Here is a 26099-nt window from a genome sequence, read left to right as displayed (position 1 = left end):
GAAAATGTTTTCTCTTGACATTCATAGCTTTATCATTGACAAGTTTAAGTTCTAAAAAACTATTGAAAAACAATTAAAATTTTATAAGACTTTTACTGATGGCTTATCATTATACATGTAAAAGGTTTATAAAAAGAAAAATTGGGGTTAATGGGCAAAATTTTTTTAAGGTATTCAAACGGATAAAACCAGATAATTTCGAAAATCTGACAAAAATTCTAAAACATGACAAGCGAAAATTCTTAAGTCACAGTTAGTAATAGTAAACCATTATATGTCAAAGTACGGTCTACAACACGAAGCATTAGGTCACATCGAACAGCAAGCTATAAAGGCCCCCCCCCCCCCCCCCCCCAAAAAAAAAGAAAAAAAAGTGTAAAACCTTCAAACGGTAAAAAACATCGGTATAATTTACATAAAAAACGAGAAACATTTCAACAAACGACAACATCTGAACACCAGGTTCCTGGCTTTTGACAGGTGCAAACAAATACAGTGGGCTTGAACATCGTTTAAATAGGTACCAACCTTCACCCTTACCTGAAAAAAAAATGTACACATTATTTTTAGATGACAGCTGAAGCCCATCTTCGGACGCAGGATTTTCTCGCTTCAAGACCCAGTGGTAGACTTCGGCTCTTATCTTCTCATTTGATTTGTTGAGTTGTTGTCTCTTTTACATACTAGTTTTTCCCATTTCTACTCTCAATTTGATGTTATTTTACAGTGTTGTTGTCATTTGTTACCCTTGTATTTATATTTTATTTAATTTGTACTTTTATCGAATAGGTATGTGCTGTAATAACAACTGTAAACACTATTTTCATCAGCGTCTTTGTCATTATAATAAAACTTTAACATTTTGTTGCTGGCGTCTTATATTTTTTAGTGACATTAAGTATTAACTACTTGTACAACACAACGTGTTTGTTATATGACAATGTATGTTTGTTTCAGTTTGTAAGTCAATGATCTGTATCTCAATTATTGTCATATTTACCAAAGACATATCCGTTTATATTGCTCATCCAATTGTTCAATACAACTATAGACGAATGTCATACTAGTATCAGCTAGCTATAAACCAGGATTAGCCAAATCATTTTCTCATTTTAATCGTTTCGTTGATTGATAACCTTTGATTTTGACCGTGTGTATGGACTTCCTCTTTTTAAATTTGTCATAGAGTTTGGTATGTTGTGTGTTATGTTTTTTTATTAGTTTGGAATAAACATTAAAATGATTAAAATTTCTTAACTATTTAGATTTTTAACAACACGATATCTGTTGTAGCGATTGTACTACTAGTCTTGTAGATGATAAACATCATTTACATGTTTAAAATATGCTTGCATATTGACGTGTTACTCAAACAGGTGCACGTAGTTTGGAATGAACACCATTCGAACGGATGCTCTCCGTTTTCCGTACAAACCTACTAGATGGATGCTCACAGTTTACCACTGACATCTACACGAACGGATAAACACAGTATACCACCGAAACCCACTCGTACGGATGCACATAGTAAACAATCGATACCTACTCATGCGGGACCATGTATTCCGTTTACGACTGAAATCTACTCGAACAGATGCACTCAGTTTACCATTGAAACCTACTGGACGGAATGCAAACAATTAACCACTGGAACCTTCTCCAAGGCAGGCGCACAGTTGACTACTGAAACGTACTCAAACAGATGCACTCACTTTACTATTGGAACCTTATCGAACAGAAACACCCAATTTACAATTGCAACTTACTCGAACGGATTAACACAACTTCACCTGAAATCAACTAACAAGGCATAATATCCTTTCTACTGTAGGTGTTACTTGGTTTAACGAGTAAACAAAAAATTCGAAGAAAAAAAGATTGACAACATTAACACAAATGTATGTTGTGAATTAATGACTTGCGACTATCTATGTACCACGATCTCTACCTGGTAGCATATTATAGGCCGTCTGACGGCTTGAACTAGCACTTTGACAAATATCAATGCCCTACAATAGCTACAAAACGCCCCCCTCATATAGCCTTTTTCTTCTCTACATGAATATTTCGAAATACGCATCTGGTGCAATGAAATCGTACTTGTTATTGATATGAACAATGTGGGTCAAAATAATTACTTCTACAGAAGACCTTCACAGGTTAATAAAGTTGTAAAAAGGGAACAAAAAACGTCTCCGTTTAATTATTAAACTCAACTAGTGTTGATATACTCTATTGCAAAGGTTCACTATATTAAATATATGATAGCTAAACAAACGCTTTGATAAAAACAACACATCCATTTACAATAATATTATTTGACAGTCGACTTCTATTATTGTATATCTAAGGTCATATATAACTTTACGAATAATTCAGATAGAAAATGGCAAATTCACAAGATAATACTCCCATCATTCTCAATAATGCAAGAATTTATCTTTGAAATGAAGTTAAGTTTTGGAGATAAATAAGATATTGTATATTTAGTTAATTCGTTCCATTTATGGATTCTTTTCTCCCTCTGTAATACTATATACTTGTTCCTCTTTACAATGCATGTGGTCCCATGAGATTTTAATGATATTAATTTAGCAAATGTCCATATTAAATGATTAAAATGAAACGATGGCTGAACTCTCACGACGGACCTGTTTATTATGTACTGTTATCCCAATGGAAATATCTAAAAGGTAACAGTATCAACTTGTATTGGTTGTGTGTTATTGAAATACAGGATACAGGACGTATTCCGTTGCATTAAGTTATAATTGTAATTACATTTGGACAAAGAGATACCCAAATCTTTCAGTTTTTCATCCCTTGGTGACTCTCGCATTAAGGTGAGGGAAAACATTATGTTTGTGCAGTTGTCAGTTAATTTTCAATTTATGAGTTTGACTGTCCCTCTTGTATCTTTCGTCCCTCTTTTGGCACAAGCGGGTTAAAATATTGTCTTAAACCACATGTGCCTTTTTTTGTCAGTACGAGGTCGGTCTACTTTTCTTTTTCATGTTCGTGTCCTGTTGGGAGCTTCTTTTGTTGTTCATCCAATTGGCATTCTCATAACGTTATTTTCTTGCATTTACTTATTTCCAGTAAATTTATGTTTAGCCAACATATTTAATTTTAATTTTGGTTTGACAGTTGTAAAGTTTTAAAGTATTAAAGATATTATACGTATCGTATGGAACTTTGTATAATTTTCCAGTAGTCTAGTTTTGTGTCAGGGCTGTTGTTTAGACTTCAAGATGAGTTGTTGACTTGCAAATTCTAAAAACCCCTCGAAAGTCTGCATTGGATGTCTTTCCAAGCTCCATTGTCGATTCGGTAACTTTCCAATGTATTGTCAACATGTTCAAGTGGTTTGATATTGATGGTAATCTGATCTTGTAAAGAGGTGTTTATGAATATAGGTTTTGACGTTGTAAAGAATGACTATTTGATTTTTCCGACTGGTAAAAGCTCACAATAAACAGAGGTGTGCAAAAATGAAAATTTTTTTTTGCCGGCGGCCCAAAATATATCCGTTGCAGCAGATTATAACGAATAATCAATCTGCAAAAAAAACCTACTCCTGTTCCCCTCTCCAGAATGTAATATGTTCATCCCCTATTGTCTATTGTCGATGCATCTATCAGTGGCGGATCCAGACATTTTCATAAGTGGGGGACCACTGACTGACATAAGGGGGCCCGCTCCTGTCACGCTTTAGTAATTCCCTATATAAGCAACCAAATTTTTTCCCAAAAAGGAGGGGCCCAGGCCCCCTGCTCCCCCCCCCCCCAAATCCGCCTCTGTCTATGTTCAAAGGTTTTATTTGCATCCGTGTTTAGTTGTTGATACTATAGGGGCGTCTTAATTAACCTTGAATTTGACTCAAATAGAGAAACAATTTGAAAGCAAGAACCTACGTAAAAAGTAATTTGTTTACAAAGCAAAAACAAAACAAAACCAAATTATCGGTTAATTACGTACTATGTCTTAAATTAACTGAAGGATGTTGGCATTACTTCTGTGCACTCGTTTGTCTCCACTTAACATTATAATCGATAAATAAAACCTTTGTTAAAAATACTTGCCCAGTGGGCATTTAGTGACTTAGTTGGGAATTTAGAATACATTATCATACATCAAAAATACAAAGATGTCCAAGATCTAGAATCAGATACAGAAATGAATTGATTAAATTAGAATAAATATACTTAAAATTTAGATCTACATTGTAAAACGCTGCAATATTATTGACTGTTGTGCAATAATGAATACTTATTGACTGGGTATGAGTGGAATAGTAAGTTTATTGTCCCGAGGAGCAACTATTGTCCTGAGGCGTAGCCGAGGGCAATAGTTGTATCCGAGTTATAATTCCTCCTGGTGTGCCTTAATTTCCTCTTGTGACACTTTCGACTAAGTGTAAAGAACATGAAATATAGATATACCGAGTCTCAATTCGTTTGAATTAATGCGCTACCCTGTTTTGTTTCTCTCTTGGTTTTTATATTCCAATTGTTCATCAAGTTTGGATGTTGATGCATTCTTGTCGCTAATACTTGATCATTTTTTTCTTTTTTAACCTATATATGTGAATCATAATCGATTTAATCTTCCCTTACAAAGTAGGCTGATTATTAATGTCTCAACGGTAGAACTATCTTACTATTAAGATAGCTTATTTTGCGATATATGTTCTGTTCATTGTTGAAGTCGGTAACAGTGACATGCAGTTACTTATTTCAACATATTTTGGTTTCTGAGAGGTGACTCATTTTCACTAGTATATAATCTCTTTATTTTTATATTCAATAAGTGTTGCCAGTTATTTCTGTGTGAATAAGAAAAAACGTTCCAGATTAAAATATAGATATGGTATCGACTGCAGTGAGTACAAAAAAAAAAAAAAAAAAAAAAGAGCATAAAAAAAAAAACGGTCAAAATAAACACACAGCAGGTCATGCATTTTAATATTGTGGAAAATAGCTGTATCCAGTATGCTAATTCAATACAAGTGAAATAATGAAATTCCTAAGACATACCAGATCTTTTTTATAAATTTGATTCAAATTTACATTTACTATTTATAGATTTCTAATTACTATTTATATATTTCTAATTGTGAAATAAATCCAAAAGTGTAAAATAGGAAATTAAATACTTTATCAGACTTAACGGTAACAAAAACCTTTTACTCATTGGCATATCTGATTAGAACTGCTTTATAATAAGGATTTAATTTCATTAAGTCCCGTCTTGATACAATAGCTATACATAATTTATTTCGTTCAAAATAAGAGGTTGATATCGAATTGTTATGGTTAAAATAGTTAATCAGCTTTTTTATTATGGTCAAGGAAAATAAAATGCCTCATCATTCCATAATGATGTATTAATGCATTGCATTGTATTTCCATAATATGCTTTTATTTTTACGGTAGTTGCTTGCTTCTTTCTTTTTTTTTGCAGTCGATATACGTCTGGTTATTACATGTATTATATAATTTGATAGAAATCAGATATAGTTTCATTTAAAATTCAATTGCATAGAATCAAGTCGTTTTATTCGTGATATTGTTTCATTGAAGTATACCGCTTGTCAAATATACAATTTTTATATATCTACAAAACTAATCCTATCAAATTTAAATGGATTCAATATGTAAAATCTATATTTGATGATACAGGTCTTAGTTTTATATGGAACGATCAATTAGTTGTAAATATTGATTGGTTAAAAAGTATGGTTAAACAGCGATTAACAGATCAGTACTATCAGCATTGGTTTTCGCAGATACATAATGCATCTAGGGGTGAATTCTATTCTTTATTCAAACTCGAGTTTGGTTTGGAACCGTATCTATTGCGATTATTACCCAAGGACAGATATTACATATCTAAACTTCGATGCTCGAATTTGAAGTTACCTATTGAGACGGGTAGATGGGCGGGGATCGCGAGGGAAAATAGAATATGTACATTATGTAATGAGGGAATAGGGGATGACTTTCATATATTGTTTACCTGTAAAAATGCTGATGTTTCTGCTCTTAGATCAAAGTTTATACCAAATTACTATGTAATGAATCCAAGCAAGAACAAATTCACTGGCTTGTTGTCTATATGTAACGTACAAGTTCAAAGGAAATTATCAATTTTCGTGAAGAAAATCATAAAATACTTAATCTAATTATACCAATTGTCTTTTAAAATATACTATGTATTTGTGTTTCGTTTGTCCTGTCTCGCTATGTATTATCTTAATATGTTTGTATGTATTGTCCTCTTGTACACAAGTATGTGTCTGAGGTTATGAATAAAATCTTGAAAAATCTTGAAATCTACATGTTAGCGAAATAAATAAAGAAATGTAGTAAAAAATATTATGTTCAGTAGAGAACAAATGCCGTCACATTCTGTATCAGGTTTTTAAACAGTTGACTTTTAAACAGAAAAAATAAAAAGTTAAATAACAAAAATACTGAACTCCGAGGAAAATTCAAATCACATATTTCAAAATCAAAAGCTAAAACACATCAAAAGAATGGATAACAGCTATCATATTCCCGACTTGGTCATTGAGAAAGGGGTAATGACCAAATAAGTAAACTAATAGAAAAGAAATAAGGAGCTGCAGAATAATTGTCAATGAGACAACTATCCACCAAAGTTCAAATGAAGAGGATGCATTTTTTACAACTGTTTCTGTGGGCTTTAAAATTTAATTGAAGGTGCAAAAAGTTAGGACCTTAAGTGTCAAATATATGTAATTATACCTGTTTTACTTAAACTATTGTATGGAGTTTTGACAAATTTCAAACTTTTTAACAGATATACACAAAACAGTAGGTTGTGGTAGGTGCAAAAACATGTAAATTTTCTTGGGCATAAATATAAATTCCGCCGATTAAAATTCAACAGAAACATATAAGATTGATTTATTTAAAGCATATTTACGACGTAATTTCACTTTTCTATGTTCTCTTTTGTAAAATTTCCCCAACAGAAAGTATCACTTTAATGGTTAAGTGCATCATATGTAATGTTATCTAAACGCAATATTTTTTGAAAAACAATTACATGTAGCGGCGGACGGAATATCCTTTGTCGCATTCAAGGTGTAAATTAATGAAAAAAAATGCCTTTTTACAATTGTTTAATGTGCGATATAACATCTAAAATGTGTAAATATTTCCGTTCTGAATTTTCCTCGGGCGTTCGGTATTTTTGTTATTTTACTTTTTAATTTTGAACATATCATTGACATGAAGAAAGGTATAACCCTTTTTGTAAAAGTTATTTTGAATTTTGAATAAAGACACGCCATATTATTATACGTCACGTTAAAATGTAAGATTTTGATTGGACATAATTTACTCTACTATATGGCCCAGGAGAGAACAAATAGATTAAACAAATGCAACAAGTATGTAACGATATTTCTCGCCTTGAGACTGTTGAATTTTAATATTCAAAGCGCGAGGCTTGTGTCTAATGATTTGTATCTTTCCTTTTTAAAGATTTTCAAAAAGTTGTGTTCTTTTTAAGTGACGTCATCAGGCATGTATATGGTCGCCCTTTTTTATGACGTCACAATAGAAAAATTCAGAAGAAACCGAGAAATGTTGACATCATAATCAAATTACGACTAATCATTTTCCGAAAACAGATATTTTACTAGTGAGGAGAAATATTTTTCTGACACCGCTCATGAAGTGTAAAAAAAGCACAAAAATAAGAGAAATTCTTATTTTTATTACGTACAGACCAATCAGAAATCGATAATTTTACGGAAATGAACATCACTTATTGAAGAATAATTGAAGAAAATGTTCCAATTTTACATTTTGTCATTTGAACGCCTTCACACACTATCAAAATAAAAAAAAATTATATGTCTTGCTTCTATGGTGGCCGGATGCGGCCATTTCGCCTTTTCGCGTTTTCGCGTTTTCTCCTTTCACTTTGCAAACGCGAAATCGCGAAATCGAGAAATCGGGAAATCGAGAAATCGAGAAATCGAGAAATCGAGAAATCGGGAAATCGGGAAATCGAGAAATCAAGAAAGCAAAAACGCGAAATCGAGAAATCGGGAAAGCGAAAACACGAATCGAGAAATCTATTTCATTTCCCGTTTTCGCTTTCCCGATTTTACGGAAGCGTATATTACCCTCGTTTTAATACTTATAATCCAAGATGGCGATATAACTTTTAGCGAGAAAATGCTTTATTTCTCATTACTGCGATTTATTTTTTTCGACAAAATGCCTAACAAGGCATTTAGGCGCTTTGTTTTTTATCGCCTTAAAAATAAATCGTTTTAAATAACGCGACATATTATCAAAACGAGAAAAAAAATTACGATTAATTTATAAGTCAATAAAAATATCATGCAATAATAATAAATTGCTTTTTTTTTCTTATTACTGCGATTTATTTTTTTCGACAAAATGCCTAACAAGGCATTTAGCCGATTTGTTTTTTATCGCCATAAAAATAAATCGTTTTAAATAACGCGACAAATTATCAAAACGAGAAAACATTTTAAGATTAATTCATAAGTCAATAAAAATATCATGCAATAATAATAAATTGCCTTTTTTTCTTCGATATATTGTTTTATAAAGCAACAAATTGTTTTAAATTAAGGCGAGCAACGGGAAAGTTTTCAGCTAAATCGAGATAAATATGGCACGATTTTAACCTGTTCATTTTCATTTTGATTTTGGAAGGATCAGGTCGCCATCACATTTGAGCATTTTATTTCAAGCAAATGGAGGTAAGATAAGAAACAATTTATTAAATGATATCTCGCCGCGATATAGCCTTGTTGTGCTCATGTGGCGTTAAACAAACAACAATCAATCAATCAATCATTAAGTTATTGTTGTAAAAAAACTTCTATAAAAAGGCTTTTCCACGTGTCTGCCGTAGTATACACACGTTATGGGAATTTTGTTTTTGATGCAAAAAAAAAACACAACCCTTTTTCTCCAGCTGTGAAAGTAAAATGGTCGCCTCATAAAATAATCAGGTTTAACTATAAATTAACATAGGGTGTCACGAAATTTACGTTGGAGAGAGCCAGTCGAGTTCTGATTTTTTTAATTCACAGTTGCGGCAAAATAAGATCCTTTGATGTTTTAATACTGAGTCACTACGAGTTCATTTGAACTATATAGACCCCCTCCCCCTATATAAAGTTCCAATGACTGTTCTTGTGACTCTTGTTACTTCGAAGTGTTCAGCGAGAAAAAAAATCTCGTGCAGTACTGAAAAAATGAAGGGGCAGATTAATTATAATTGTTCGGTTAATATAAAAAAGAAGATGTGGTGTAATTGCCAATGAGACAACTCTTCACAAGAGACCAAATGACACAGAAATTAACAACTATTATAGGTCACCGTACGGCCTTTAACAATGGGCAAAGCCCCTACCGCAATGTTTTTGTGTGTGCAATAAACAGTACAAAGACGACAAATTTTGTCAACTGTTTTCTGTTCTTTAGTCAGGTTGTTGTCTCTTTAGCACATTCCCAATTTCCATTCTCAAATTTAGTAAACAAAAATTTCCCTCTATGATCTATCCTTATTTTCCATATTTTTTTTACAATAAATACTGACATGACGTATTGTTAACTTCGTATTAAAAATAAGCTGTTTTAGTCCGCCATACCAGGAATAAATAAATGACTGTCTAATCATGTTGAACATTACAGCCATCGGATTTGACTATGTACGTTCAATCAAAAACTTTGATTACCTTTCTTGCTGGCTGAAGCGTAACATCGTTCTTAGGTTTACCTTTACTACCCTAATTTGAGAGTGGACTAATCAATTTATCGTCTTTTGGACTAAACTACTTCAAAATAAGGGTAATAAAGGTAAACCTTATAAGCTAATAACGACTTTACGCTTCAGCTAGCAAGGTTGCTAACAAAAGATTTTGTTTGAACCTGTACATACTCAAGTCCGATTGCTGTAATGTCTGTATTATAAGCTAGTTTAAAAAATGAGGGAAATTTGATGTCACACGCCAAGCTGACAAACTATGGCACTTTATAATGTGATTAAATCTTTTGATCTGTTCTTGTATTTTACAGGTCAGCTTAGAGATCCCTTGCAACTACTGTAAGTATAATATGTGTATGAACAGAGATGTGGTAACGTTATATCATCGTATATGGCAAGCAGTTCTCGTCAAAACTATGTTTAAAACATTTTTCGAAAAATTAACACACTGAGAATTAAAAAAAACCACAGATTAAAAAACCTGAAAACACACACTAAGAATAAAAACATACACATTGAGATATCAAAAAGACGCACTGAGATTACAAAAATATAAATAACACACAGTGAGCTTTGAAAATTACACACTGAGACTTCAAAAATTACACAATGAGATTTATGTACATGTTGTGTGCAAGTTGTAAAAAGTAAAATAACAAAAAATCCGAATTCCAAGGACAATTCTAAAGAGAAAGTCCTTATTATCACATGGCAAAAACAAGGGGATGGCTCAAACACATCAAACGAATGGAGAGCAACTGTCATATTCCTGACTTGGTACAGGCATTTTATAATGTAAAAAATTGTGGATTAAACCTGTTTTTAAAGTTTTAAATACATACAGATGCATTAGAACTCTCGAGTTTCCTAATAATGTCAATTAAAGATACAGGAGATTTAGGGAAATTCTTCACATCTTTACTAATCGTAACTTAAACAGACCTTGGACTGCTGATGACATAAACTTAATCGAAATAACAATTTGAGCCATGAACTCAGGCTACAAATTAAAAGCGAGTTCTGTCTCCTAGTTGTTTAAGATTGTAATAGATACAGATTAGATATGCAAATTAGATCTGTGCGCAGAAAAAGTGCGCACAAATCTCATTGTGTAATTTTCAATTCTCAGGATGTGTTTTTCAGTTTATTTCATCTCAGTAATTTTCTTTCTAATTCTCAGTGTGTAAATTTTTCGAAAAATGGTTTAAACATACTGAGTTTTGACGTGAACGGCTTGCAATAAACGTGGCAATTATGGGTATCCCATACCTTGTTTCCATATCAAACGTGGAATATTAGTAAAATTAATTAACATGAAAAATATACATAATTAATTTATCAATATCTAAAATTGGTGAATGTTGCATACTCATTTCTGAGTAATTTACCTTTGAACCATGGTCTCCAATCATTGGAGTTTTTTAACATAAAGTGTCTTGAAACTTTATGTGAGTCACTGAGTGGCTTGATATATATTTCAGTGCAGATATCTAGCTTCTACTTCTTTTAAAAACAGCGACAAAAAGACTCAAGTCAACATCATTGGAGGTTTTATTATGTTATATTTTCCATTTGTAAACTCAGTTAAAATGTCAAAATATATCTATAACTTTTGAAGCTATTGATACATTTTAATTTTGTTTTAATTTATAAAATGGCAAATATAACAAAACAACGCTCTTCGGTCTTCACCTGAGCACTCGTACATATAGAATAAAAGTATATTAGATTCTTGAAAAAATAAGTATGACATTTATAAAATATAGGTGTTTGCAATAATTCACTTGTTTAATATTTTCAGCTAGTCTATTAGACCTTCCTGAAGAATTAGTGATAATGGTACTTAGTTATATTCCTGTGTCGGAGTTACTTTATACAGTCTGTAAAATATGCAGAGGTCTAAAGGATGTTGTGCGAAAAATGCAAAGCTTGTGGACTATTGTAGAATTTGACGATTCCTATACTATAGACATTGCAATGATGGAAATGATCGTGAAAAATAATCAGCTTGTATGTCTCAATCTAAGTAACCAAAATATTACTTTTGGGTCACACAGATTTACCAAATTGATGCTAAAGCTTACTCCTACTATTCAAGAATTGTATGTAGCAGAAACACCGCTAAACAATCTTGCATTTGTAATGTCCTTGCGAAATTTAACCACCCTTGATATAAGTGGGACATCAATAAATGATAACCAAGTAGTAATATTGTCACATGCTTCACAACTGAGACACCTTTATATTTCATTCACTAAGGTTACTGCTGCAACCATTGCAGATTTGTCTCGAAATTTCAAATTTCTTGTCATTTTTGATGCATGCCAAATTTATTTTATGTTTACTGATATTTGTTTGATTGTATCATCATGTGAGCAACTTAGATTTTTACATGTTTCATTCTTTTCACAGTTTGACATAGATCAAGCTGTTCAGTATGTAAATCAACAGCTTTCAATTGAAAGACAATTGAAGCTGACTGTATTTTAAGTTATATATTGTCGCATATATAGGGTATGAACTTTAAGTTTATATATGTACAGTGTATAGACATATTTTGACAACAAATAAGTAAAACTACGCCACTACTCGGTTCAAGTAGAAAAATATGTTTTTTATGACGTTTTTAGACACATATCTTCTTGCACCAGTTGATACAAGTTTATCTTTTAAAACGTATCAACCCTATGTTCTTACTTCAAATCCTAGCATTTAGTGCTGGTCGTTTTGTCCTAAAACTGCAAATACAGATACTTGAATGGTTCAAACAATATTTTTATGTTTACCAAAATACTAAAATCATATGATATGAATCAAATATCATTTTTTGCATTTATATTTTTTTTTAATTGTCGAAGTTCAAATTATTTGAAAATATTTTTATATGGGTATTTATCTGTGGTCACTACGATAAAGATATATATGTGTATAGTGCATATATCTTAAATGTGTTGCATCAAATTTGGAGAGAGGAAATCTCTTATTTTTTAATTTTATTAACAAAAATGCATTGTTTGAAAGAATTCACGGCAATTTTTGAAAGCGTGAAATAAATTATGAAAGTGCTGCTCAGAGTAGGATTGGGAATGATAATCTAAAATTCAGATTTTCAAGATATTGTTTCTCCTTTATTAGTTACAACTGCATTTACTGGTAGTATTAAACTTCAGGGATTTTTTCTATATGTTTGTAAGATGTATGTAGATATGTTTGCTGAATTTGTAAATAAACCAAAAAGGTAACTTCCATGTTCGTTGGCTCATATTTTGTTTTCTGCAAAAAAAGTTGTGAATTTGCGAGATCTGCAACATATTCAGAAAATAGTAATGTAGAAGGAACTGATAAATTAACAAGGTCATAACGAAAGTATTTAAGTACGTGCAGTTGCGTCAACAAAAAGTCATCATGAAATGTACAATACAATATGAACCCCTAATTTAAATAGAATGAAAAGTTGAACTTAAAAATGGCTTTATTCTCAATCTGTGACCTCCAACATGCTTGCCTCATTATAAGCATGTTTTAGTTACGATTTTGCTTTTGAAGTATATAACCGTTTACTTTTTTTTTCAGAACATATTATAAAATGGCTGACACTGTAAATCCTTTGCGTTACCCAGGTGACACTGCTTCAACGGATGAGTTAGTTGCTTATTATTTTACTTCTTCATATACGGCTAAAGAAATAGCTGGATTTTTACTTTTCGTTCATAATAAATTTGTTAGTGTTAAGACAGTCTACAGAATGATGAAAAGACTTCGACTGAGAAGATATGGTGCAGAGAGTCCATTGATTAATATCGTTCAAAAGATAATTCAACTGCACAAACAAGGATACTCTAATATTGGATATAGAGCAATGTGGAAAATACTTAATTCTTGCTGTGGCATCAATGCTACTCAGGAAACGGTGATAATTGCACTGACAGCTATACATTATGATGGTGTAGTTGCAAGATCTCGACGTCGACTTGTGCGAAGAAGATATTGTAATCTAGGACCAAATTTTTGTATTCACATAGATGGATATGATAAACTCAAACCCTTTGGAATATCAGTGCATGGAGCAATCGATGGCTTTTCTCGAAAAATCATTTGGCTAACTGCAAGTCATACGAATAAAAACCCACGTAATGTTGCGCTTAATTTTGTAGAATTCCTTAGACAATCCAAGCGTGTTCCACGATTGGTTCGGTCAGATGCTGGTACGGAGAACGTTATTATAAGGTCGATACAAATAGCGTTACGTGCAGTTCACAATGATAACATGTCAGGGTACAGAAGTTTTTCTGAGGGGCGATCAACTGGGAATTAAAGGATTGAGATGCTGTGGAGTTTTCTGTGTCCTTACTTCACCACATTCTGGAGAAATATGTTTAAAGACATGATAGATAACGGAGAGCTCAATAACACAAATCCAGTTCATCTAGAGTGTGTACGTTTTTGTTTCCTGCCAGTTATACAACAACATTTAGATATTTTCAAAAATATGTGGAATAGTCATAGAATTCGGTCACAACGTCAAGTTGATCAAAACTATGGCGTCCCGGATGTTATGTACAACCAGCCACTACTTTATGACGCTGTCGACTATTCCTATGACATACCATGTGACGAAAGTTTCTTTGATGACATTACTAGGCTCTACACCAAACCAATGCTGCCCAGAGGCTGTTCAGAAGAGTTCTGTCAATTCATCCAGCAAATTACAAGTGTGAATCTGGATGATTTCAACGTCGTGGACACACCACAGGAAGCAAAAACACTATTTTGTATGCTTACTTCTGTTCTCCCTTGAGATACGAATCATAAACCTTTACTATTTTGAAAAAAAAGTGTTTATGAAAGCTGTGTTTTGCTAGGTTTTTGATTATTGATTTTAGTTTATTTCTCATCAACGTGTGAAAATGTTCGAGATATATATGAATTCATGGATATCGACTTTTATTATTCTATCAGAAATCAGTTTATTTTGGAAAATTGTTAACCAACCCACATTTCTGTTTTCAATAGTGAAGAATTAAGTAAACTTATATTATCGTTATGAAAATTATTTGTTATTTGCCGCTGTAAGTAAAACAGCAATCAATTTAATAAAGACATATAAATCTATAACAAAACAGTTATCGTTATGCCACAGACCGTGATGACGACAGCCTAATACATTCCATAATGTACAAATTGTTATATAATTAAACAATATACTAGGTGTCTAAATCGCTCATTCGATGAATCTCTGTTATTGGGCTGTGAAATTGAGGCCAAGATAAGGTCACACTTTAACGATTTCCGGTAATCTAACTTTACTCATAGGAGCCTGAATCGCTAACCTGGTTTTAATAGCTATATATATATATATATATATATATATATATATATATATATATATATATATATATCAATTTGCAGGAATTGACCGAAAAGCAACAAGAGTGGACACACTTATATTTGTCGCCTGTTCTAATATTCTCATTTTAATTTATGTTGATAATACAAAAAAGATTTTTTTCTTCAAGCATTACTTTAAATTAACATGTAAGTGATAAATGTAATGCATTAAAGTCGAACTAAACCCTTTCACACAGACATGTAGGCTTTACAATCATTCCTAACATCGAATTCCGTTAGCATATTGCTAGAATTTTCTCAGAAACAAACCTCATAGAAAAAAATGAACCATGAAATGATGTCAAGGTAAAATGACACATGCCGGACAGATTGGTACACCCTACAATTATTAAATACGCCATACATAGTTTGACTATCCTAAAGTATCTGAAAAACAGACCAATTCAAAGAAATCCAACATTGGCATATGAACCATGAACGTAAGGTAAAAGTTCGACGAAACAAAAATATTAATTTTAAATTACCCATTTAGGTTGCAAAATCCCGGCAATTTTCCCAGGAGTAACGAGAGTTATTGCCTGTTTTATGTATACTAACAGCATTACATTTTTATCCTATTAAGTATGCAAAAACAGCGTTAAAAATACACAATTCCAATACTTGAAATTCAGCTGATTGGTTGATCTGTCGTGATCCCAAAGATTCACAAAGATACATATAAATACATTTCCTCCGCTGAAATGTAACTCCTCAGTGAAGCTATTGTAAAGGTAATATATTAATGTTGACGTAATCTTCAATATCAAATGACGCTGAAACTGTATACCAAGAGAAGAGAAGACAATGAAATGGTTAAAAAAAACATGAATGAGACTTCGTAGACTTGAACCATTGTGCACCTCTTATTGGATCTGCTTATCCTTCCGGAGCACCTGAGATCACCCCCAGTTTTTGGTGGGGTTCGTGTGTCTCAATCTTTATTTTTCTATGTTGTGTTAAGTGTTGTTTGTCTGTTTGTCTGTGTCTGCTTCTTTTTTAACCATGGCTTTGTCAGTTTTTTTTTTTTTTTAATTAATTATGAGATTCAACGTCCCTTTGGTATCTTTTGCCACTCTTTTTCTTATTTCGTTTTAGTTCAATATAATTTTTGGGATTTCTATTTAAAAAACATGGACTTTGCCATTGCCTAAAAATGAGGGTACCAATGTTGTATCCGCAACTTCTCCTGAACCACTTAATATTATTTGATAAAACTTTCTCAGATTCTTCATGATGTAATGCTATTGAGCACCTCCTATTTTGTTTTTGCTCAAAATAATTTTTGGGTTTTCCCCTGCAAAACCATAGACTTTTCAATTGTCCAAAAAACAATCAATACCCAGGGATTCTTACATAAGGTGTAATTAAGAGTAAAATTCAAATCGGAAAGTCCCTAATCAAATAGCAAAATAATAAGCTAAAACACATTAAATGAATGGATACCACCTGTCATATTCCTGAATTGGTACAGGCATTTTCTTATGTAGAAAATGGTGTGAACTAAACCTGGTTTTATAGCTTGCTTAACCTCCCACTTGTATGACAGTCGCATGAAATTACATTATATTGATAACGATGTGTGATCAAAACAAACAGAGATAAAAGAAAAAAATGTCCAAAATAGGGGTACAGCAGTCATTATTGTGTTATAATCTTAATCACTATAAAAACAAACAACTATGTCACCAAAGAAGCGGGAAAAGACATACAGACACAGCACACCAGCAAAAAAGACAAGCATACAAATTTCACCAAAGCACAACAACACTATATGACGGGATGTATAAGTACCGAGCCACGTCAAATGGCCATTATCAAAAATTAACTAAACAGTGAAGGTAACAATACACAGTTAGAAGATTAGTTTCGCATTTTGGCCATGTGTAAGCATAAAAGATTTTGTACAATAAAATTGAATTTAGATAGTTGAAGAATAATATAGCCTTCCAATATAAAAAAGAATATATGGTGTAATTGCCAATGAGACAACTCTTCACAAGAGACCAAATGACACAGAAATTAACAACTATTTGTCACCGTACGGCCTTCAACAATGAGCAAATCCCATACATCATAGTCAGCTATAAACGGTCCTGGAATGACAAATGTAAAAAATTCAAACGAGAAAACTAACGACCTACAAATAAATGTACAAGAAACATATATGTAACACAGCAACCAACGACAACCACTGAATTACAGGCTCCTGACTTAAGACAGGAACATACATACATAATGTGGCGGCGTTAAATATGTTAGCGGGATCCAAACCCTCTCCCGAACCTGGGACAGTGGTGTAACAGTACAAATAAAAATCAGTTGACAAAGGCTTAACTCGTCAGATGGATACACATAGAAAAAACAAAAAAAGAGTGATAGTGGCTGGGCACTTATACATCCCAAAAACAAAAAGGCCATTAGTAAAGATCTGAGAGTACTCACAGTAACTGGCAGTAGGTTTATATGTCTAGAATGTTTTAGCATGTTTTATATGCTATTTTGATTTTCACATCCGTACCGCCCATAGGTCCGGAAATTACTGTAGTATTTTTCAACAAAAATTTGACCCTCGATCTTTTCAATTCAATTTTATGTAAAAACGGGGAAAAAGGTATAGTTTTTTTTTACACGTCTATAAATAAATGTCTATAGTTTCAGGAAAGGTATCACTAAATAATGGATTGAAATTCAACTTTGAACCACACTTTGGAGACTTGTTCATCCCCTTTTTGCAATATTTTGTATTAAATAGATGTAGATTGTTGCCATAGTATCACCAAAAAGAGATTACATTTCACCATTATAACTATGCATAAGAATAATAGTTACGCTAGGTCATCCAACAGAAACGGTTGAAAATGTATATCTAAGCGAAAAAAGTACATTATTTCACGAACGTTACATATAGTTGATACAGGGTAAACAGAATAAAAGTGATATTTTTGCAATATTCGTGCATAAAACATTTTAAAAAACATTGTTATCATTGTTTCAAACTGCAAAGAAAAAAATGTAAAAATTAGAAAACTTTGAAATCTGCTATCCGCTTACAATTGCATTGGGTTACATCTGGTCACCTTATACACATATATATATATATATAAACAAGTCTAAATTGAAAACAACGTTCAAACCTATGATTGCGTTGGATAAAAACCGCAATTTTTATACGTGTGCATGTAAAACAATTTCTTGGTAGAGGGGTCTAAATACAGCACAAACAACATTTTCCAAAAGACCAAAAAAGTGAGAAAGAATATTTTAACAAAACGCATTTGACTAGCAGGTCGAACAACTGATGTTCTTAAACTCTGCTGACTGCCATTGGCGATTTCCAAATAAACGGATCACCAGGTGTTACAAAATGGATCTTATTATTAATTTATTATCAAACAGAAAACAACAAACTTGCGGAAAAGATGGTATACCGCAAACATAAGGTGCAAAAATTTGTACACCATATCCGGATTTAGACAATTGATGTCTCTTCAGTGATGTTAGGAATCGAAACGGTATTTGGAAGGCCATAAAACTTACCTCAATTTAGGATAGACTCTTGAATTTTGAAAGAGTCAAAATAGGATGAACGGATCATATAAACCCGAAGGCAAATATAATACAAGCCCAAACGAAAAAATATAAACAAGTCTAAATTGAAAACAACGTTCAAACCTATTTATATATATATATATACTTTGGTAATCTGTGGTCACCTTACACATATATAGACTTTAGTTAAATCTGGTCATCTAACACAGCTATAGTTTGGGGATACCTCTCGTCAAATTATACAGATATATACCTGGGTTATCTCTAATCACCGTACACAGATATACTCATGGTAACATCTGGTCACCTTACACTGATAAAAGACATGGGTTACGTTTGGTCACCTTACACAGATAAACACATGATAACACCTCACAGAGATATAGTCTTGGGTTACCTCTGTTTACTGCACACAGATATAGACATGGGTAACATCTGGTCACCTTACAGTAATATAGACTTGGGTTATCTCTGTAACCTTACACATAGATAGTCCTGGGTTATCTCTGGTCACAAAACACATATATAGTCTTGCTTTACCTCTGGTCACCTTACAAATATATATAGTCTTGGGTTACCTCTTGTCACCGTACACATATATAGACTTGGGTTATCTCTTGTCACCATACACATATATCAGTCTTAGATGACCTGTGGTCATCTTACACATATATAGACTTGGGTTACCTCTGGTTACAGATATAAGTCTTGAGTGACCTTTGCTCACCGTACACATATATCAGTCTTTGGTGACCTTTGGTGACCTGTGGTCACCTAACACAAATATAGTCTTGGGTTACCTCTGGTCAGCGTACCAAGATGACCAGAGGTCACTCAGTTTATATATGTGTAAGGTACATATGAACGGTGACTAGACGTTACCTAGTATTTATCTGTGTCTGTATCGAGATCTATGTAAGGTGACCATAGGCAACCCCATTCTATATCAGTGTAAGGTGACCAGATGTAACCAGTCTATATACATGTAAGGTTGCGATAGGTAACTTATGTCAATATCTCTGTAATGTGACCGGATACACCTGAAGTCTATATCTAGAAATGTGTAAGGTGGCCAGAGGTAACCAAGGGTGTGTTTGGATATACACCTGAGGCGGCCTATGGCCTTTATGGGTGTGTTTGGATATACACCTGAGGCGGCCTATGGTTACCAGTAAGTACCTTTAGTTTGATATTTTATACACAAAATATCAAACCATAGGTACCTATGGGTAACCATAGGCCGCCTCAGGTGTATATCCAAACACACCCTGTGTATAAAATATCCAACCATAGGTACCTATGGGTAACCATAGGCCGCCCCAGGCGTATATCCAAACACACCCCAAGTCTATATATATGTAAGGTGACCAGAGGTAACCACAGTCTATATCTATGAACGATATTTAAATCTGTGGGTGTGTTTGGATATACGCCTGAGGCGGCCTATGGTTACCCATTGGTACCTATGGTTTGATATTTTATACACAAAATATCAAACCATAGGTATATATGGGTAACCATAGGCCGCCTCAGGTTTATATCCAAACACACCCTGTGTAAGGTGACCAGAGGTCACCCAAGTCTAAATAAGTGTAAGGTGACCAGAAGCAATCCTTCTATATATATGTTAGATGACCATTGGTCACCCAAATCTATATACAAATAAGGAGACCACAAGTAATCAAGGTCTATATCGGTGTAATGTGACCAGATTGAATCCAAGTCTATACTTGTGTCTTTATCTAGATACGTGTTAGGTGACAAGAGGTAACCAGGTCTTTATATGTGTATGTTGACCAGAGGTAACCAAGTCTATATATGTGTAAGGTGACCAGAGGTTACCACAGTCTATTTCTATGAACCGTGACCAGAGGTTAACCTAGTATATATCTGATTCTTTAACTAGATCTGTGTAAGGTGACCAGAGGTGACCAAAGTCTATACTTGTGTTAGGTGACCAGAGGTAACCCAAGTCTATACTTGTGTAAGGTTACCTGATGTAACCATAGTCGATATACATGTAAGGTGACCAGGGCTAACTAAGTATATATATGTTAAAGGTGATCAGAGGTAACCCTTGTATATATCTGTGTAAGGTGACCACAGGTAACCTAAGTATATATCTGTATTGAGTAACCAGGGTTTATCTTATTTTATATATGTATCACTTAACCAGATTTTGATAAGATGTTTTGATATAAGACCAGACATAACAATATATCGTCTGTTTCTGTGTCAGATGCCCAGATGTTGCCAGTCCCCCCTTTATTGTTAAGTTAAATGGTTGTTTTAAAATAATTTGCTGTTTATATGATGAAATTAAAGAAAATAAATATATAGCTGTGTAAGGTGGCCAGAGGTAACCATAGTCTGTATGTGTTAGTTGACGCTTTGTAATCAATACTTTGAAACATCATTTGGTTATACCTTTCTCGTATGATAAAATGGTTATCGTTTAAAGGGATATACAGACATTGACTGGTTATCTGTTATCTCCAAACACCGATTATTTTTTACATTGCCCTTGCTAATACACCGATATTGACATCGGTTACCTCTGGTCACCTTACGGCAGAATTCTATTTTTAGAACCTTAATATTACTACGCAAATAGCACTTTTTCAGAGGTGACCTGTGGGCACCTTTCAGCGTAACTATTATACACGTGTATAACTATTGGAAATCTATGGACGATGCTCTTTCCATAAATATACTTAACGATTGAATGCTTCTATTTGTAAATGCATTGGATTGTAAAATGCGTATATTTTGTATGAAGCACGCTTCCTTCTATAAAAATGTGCGCACGGTCAACGCTTTTACAACTCTATAGAACTACTAAAAAAAGCATTCAATACTTCTTATTACATTTTTTTGGCTCGGATCATGAAAGTACAATTTCTATCAGGTTCTTTCTTTTATTTATCTGTGCACTTTATTGTGGAAGCCAATAGCCTACATATACATTCATGTGGAAGGTTATGACATCATGAATGTTACATTTCATTTTGAAATGAAGGTTAATTTCAGAATAATTATAAAAAAGGAAGATTTTGGTGTAATTTCCAATGAGACAACTCTTCACAAGAGACCAAATGACACAGAAATTAACAACTATAGGTCACCGTACGGCCTTCAACCATGAGCAAGCCCATACCGCATAGCCTGTCAGCTATAAAAACACGAGATTGCTGTTTGCTGATCAAATTAACGTATTATAATGAAATACTAGAACACACCCGCGACTTCGCGGGCATTCTATCACATGAATAATTTTAGCGCATATCTGTGTATTATGAACATTCATATTACTATAAATATAAAGTGTATTTGCTTTTTACTTTCAATTCTCAGTTTACTAATCGATCTACGGCGGTCATTGATACATTTCACAGACCCTGTCTATTTAATTAACTCTGTGACCGCCGTGGAAATGATATCAGATAGAAAATACACTTTATTCGTAGTATATACATGTATGTTCAAAGTATACTCCCTGGAGGTAACCGTAGCCAGTGCCTATTCCATAACGGTCAACCATCTCGTGATGGCGTCCGTAAAACTTACGAAGAGATGACCTCAACTTCACCACTTGGAACCCTTGATTTAATAGTTTCCTTGTTAGCAGCAACCCTCTATCAAGAAAATCATGATAGGAAACACCAGCCCTGGACTAGCGTATCAACTGGGAGATATATACTCCGTACGCAGGTGCTGCTGGAATGTTGCTACATAGAAATGGAAAGTTCACAATTGGAAAGCTGAAATCATCTCTTTTATCGTAAAGTTTTGTTTTCAACCGACCCTCATTGTTAATTTCTAGATGTAAGTCAAGATATGAGGCAGACTTTACTGTATCTGTTGTATCCTTTATCTCAAGTTCAATGGGATAGATGCGTCCAACATAGTCACCAAATTTTGAATTATTTAGTGAGAGAACATCATCTATATAGCGGAAAGTAAAGTTGAAGGATACAGCTAACTTCTTTTCTTTCTTCTTAATGTGCGGCTGCATGACTATAAGGGGATGTGTGACATCTTTAAATGACCTTTGTGTAACCTTAACCTTCTACATCATGGTCAAATAATAACCTCTTAATAAAGTAATATATAGAGACGTTATGTTTTAGTCATCTAAATAAGTGTTCTCTAGTTGTAGTAAATATTTATCACTTCCTGAAAGTTGACGTTTACGGATTAATAACTCCTACAAGGGTTATCATAGAACCGGGCCCAAATAAAGATTGTAAAGCTTAAAAAGAAAGGTCTCCTCAATTTTCCTTTATATGCAATTGTTTGAGATTTTTGCAAATAACTCGAGTTTCCCACCTATTTTGGGGAAAATAAGGATCTCAGAATTTACTGTTTGTCACTTGCTTAACCACAATATTTTCAATATTTTCTCAGAATCTTTTATAAAGAAAATACCATACCCCTGTCCCCCCCTTAAAGTAAGATGGTCGGTCTTTTAATACATTGTTACTTGGATGGTGAATTGTCTCAATGGCACTCATACCACATCTTCTTTTTATGAAAAAAGATCAAGGATTAATGACACATGTCAGACTAATGTGAACTAGTGGAGCATCTGTATACCAAATATTAAAGACCATGCCTCATACTTCACGAGATATGGACCTTAGCAATAAAATTAGATGCAACAGTTATACCACCATCGTCAGTAAAACAGTCCTATGTATTGTAGGCGAGACATAAACCATTGTACTATCAACTGAATGGGGACTTAAGTTTAATTCAGTATTAATACCCTGTCAAGTGAAAGAAATACATACATATTAAATAAAATTACACAAATAATATCTTTATTATCGTGGTCTCAAAACAATAAAATAAATGACAATTTCTCCTTGCACTAAGGGGAGTTTTTCTTTTAAAAACTCAAAAAAGTCAAAGCATTAACAGAGAACAATATAAAATATTGCAAAAATGTCTTTCAATACATGAATAAACTTCTAATTTAAAAAAGAAACCAGAAATGATCCCCTAAACATTTTAAAACATTTTTTCATTCAGAGACTGCTTGAGGAGCAATAACATTAACTTACAAATAGAAACTTGACATGAATATTGGTAGATATCAAAACCTAGTGTACAATTGTTTTAGATTTTAATTTTATATATACCAACTGTCAATCTAATTGTCTTATGCTCATCAGGAACAAAACATTCATTAAACCAAAATGTGTGGTTGTTATGATACACAGCTTTAAATAAATTTTTGATAACTGTTCAGACATTTTATTGGGTCTTACAAGTTCAAACTAATATTTGAAACATAACCATGTGTGAAATATAGATAAGGATGGTTTAATATTGGTAAATAGCATTATGCTATCTAATAATTATGCAAAATATAATGTATTAGTTTAAAAAGTTATGTGAAAAAAGTCCAAAATCGAAGAGGTACATATATAATGAATCTGATGAAAAATGAAATTTAGATGAAAGTGACATGTCAAAATAAACGGTCAGTGAATATGTTGTGCAAATGAATTAGTTAAATATCATTAATATTCTTAAAACAACTAATAACAAGAGGCTCTCAAGAGCCTGTATCGCTCACCTGTAAATTTTGGCTTAAATCTTTCATCAATGATTATTTTTGAATTTCAATATATATCAATGAGTGCTTAAAATTGACACATAACAGTTTGTATCTTTCATATTTTCTTCAATTTTAAGCAAAAAACTGCATTTGACCCCTATGTTTTATTTTTAGCCATAGCGGCCATGTTTGTAGAAAGATCAAAATTTCGGATATAATTTATAAACTAGATACTCTAAGGAACATTCATTTTAAGTTTGGAAGCATTTGGCCCAGTAGTTTCAGAGAAGATGATTTTAAAATGTTCACAAATAAGATGAACAAATTGTGTAAAATTGTCTTTAAAGGGCAACAACTCCTTCAGGGGTCAATTGACAATTTTGGTCAAATTACTTTTTGGTAGATTTTACTTTGCTGAACATTTTTGCTGTTACAGTTTATCTTTATCTTCAATAATATTCAAGATAATGACCAAAAACTGCAAAATTTCATTAAAATGACCAATTATTAAAAGTGGCAGCAACCCAACAATGGGTTGTTTGATTATTCTGAAAATTTCAGGGCTGATAGATCTGGACCTATTGAACATTTATACCCTATGACAAATTTGCTCTAAATGCTTAAGTTTTTGAGATATAAGCCAAAAACTGCATTTGACCCCTATGTTCTATTTTTAGCCATGGCGGCCATGTTTGTTCATGGATCAAAACTTCGGATACAATTAATTAACTAGATACTCCAAGGAACATTCAATTAAAGTTGGAAGTATTTGGCCCAGTAGTTTCACAGGAGAAGATCTTTGAAATAGTTTACAACTGACGACCACAGACAACGATGGACCACGACGGACGACGACTGACGCCAAGTGATGGCATAAGCTCACATGGCCCTTTGGGCCAGGAGAGCTAAAATACCTGACAGACAAGGACCCATCTTTTGGCCCCTCGAAATACCCCTAAATAGACCCCAATACACAAACGAAGCTCCCCTAGACATATTAGTCTAACATTTTATGGGCAAAAACAATAAGTCATCAAACTTTGTTTGGGAGACTAAGATATTAATAAAGAATATCTCCTGATATGTTATACTAGATAAATTACCTAGAAATTAATCATATACAAATAAGAAGCCTTTTAAAATCAACAAAATAAGTTTAAAGGTGTTTTGTTTAAAATGAATACAAAGGCCTTTGTATTTGGTATGAGGAAAAATATGACAATCAAATTTGAAGTTATGGACTGGTAAAAATTTCTCAAGGCATGGGACTGGTGCAAAATTAAAATGAGCTATAATAAAAGTTGAAGTCCCATGGTTATACAGATGAAAAAATGTTGATGTCCCATTCTTTTTTGCAACAAAAAAACTTGGTGTCCCATGTTAATTCATAAAGTATATCAAAGATGTCTTTTGCTCCAGACAGCATACATCATTCAAATAAAACTGACATGTGATGTGATGACAGTGCTGTTAAAATGTGTTGCAAAATTGTTTAAGACAGCCATGTTTAACAGGTTAAGTAACTTCATATTTTGTAAGGATTAATGAAACTCCAAGTTAATTTTAAAAAGTTATAGAAATTTTTAAAGGTAACAATCTGAATTATAAAGTCTGAACTGAAAACTGTACCTTTTTTTTAATCTATCAATTAAAACATTGATGTCAAGTTTTATTTGAAAAAGTTATAGAAATTCTTTAAGGTGACCATCTGTATTTAGTCTGTATTGAAAATTGTTGCTTTTCTTAACCATTTATTAAAACCTTATAGGTTTGACAGTATTTGACAAAATACTAAATAACTTTGTTATTT

General features: G+C 33.0%; 1 protein-coding gene and 1 long non-coding RNA gene across 2 annotated transcripts in view; both read left to right on the top strand.

The window, feature by feature from the left end:
• The window catches only part of LOC143047089 (putative G-protein coupled receptor B0563.6), a 62069-nt gene that overhangs the window by 3276 nt on the left and 32694 nt on the right, over positions 1 to 26099 (top strand). The gene's annotated exons all lie outside the window — the stretch shown is intronic.
• Positions 10180 to 14819, top strand: LOC143046231 (uncharacterized). The gene is made up of 2 exons (XR_012969103.1): positions 10180 to 11796; positions 13360 to 14819. It is a non-coding gene; the product is annotated as an uncharacterized LOC143046231 (long non-coding RNA).

Source organism: Mytilus galloprovincialis, chromosome 9, assembly GCF_965363235.1.
Source record: "Mytilus galloprovincialis chromosome 9, xbMytGall1.hap1.1, whole genome shotgun sequence".
Taxonomy (NCBI): domain Eukaryota; kingdom Metazoa; phylum Mollusca; class Bivalvia; order Mytilida; family Mytilidae; genus Mytilus; species Mytilus galloprovincialis.
The sequence above is the reverse complement of the archived record's forward strand: the minus strand, read 5'-3'. Positions and strand labels throughout refer to the sequence as shown.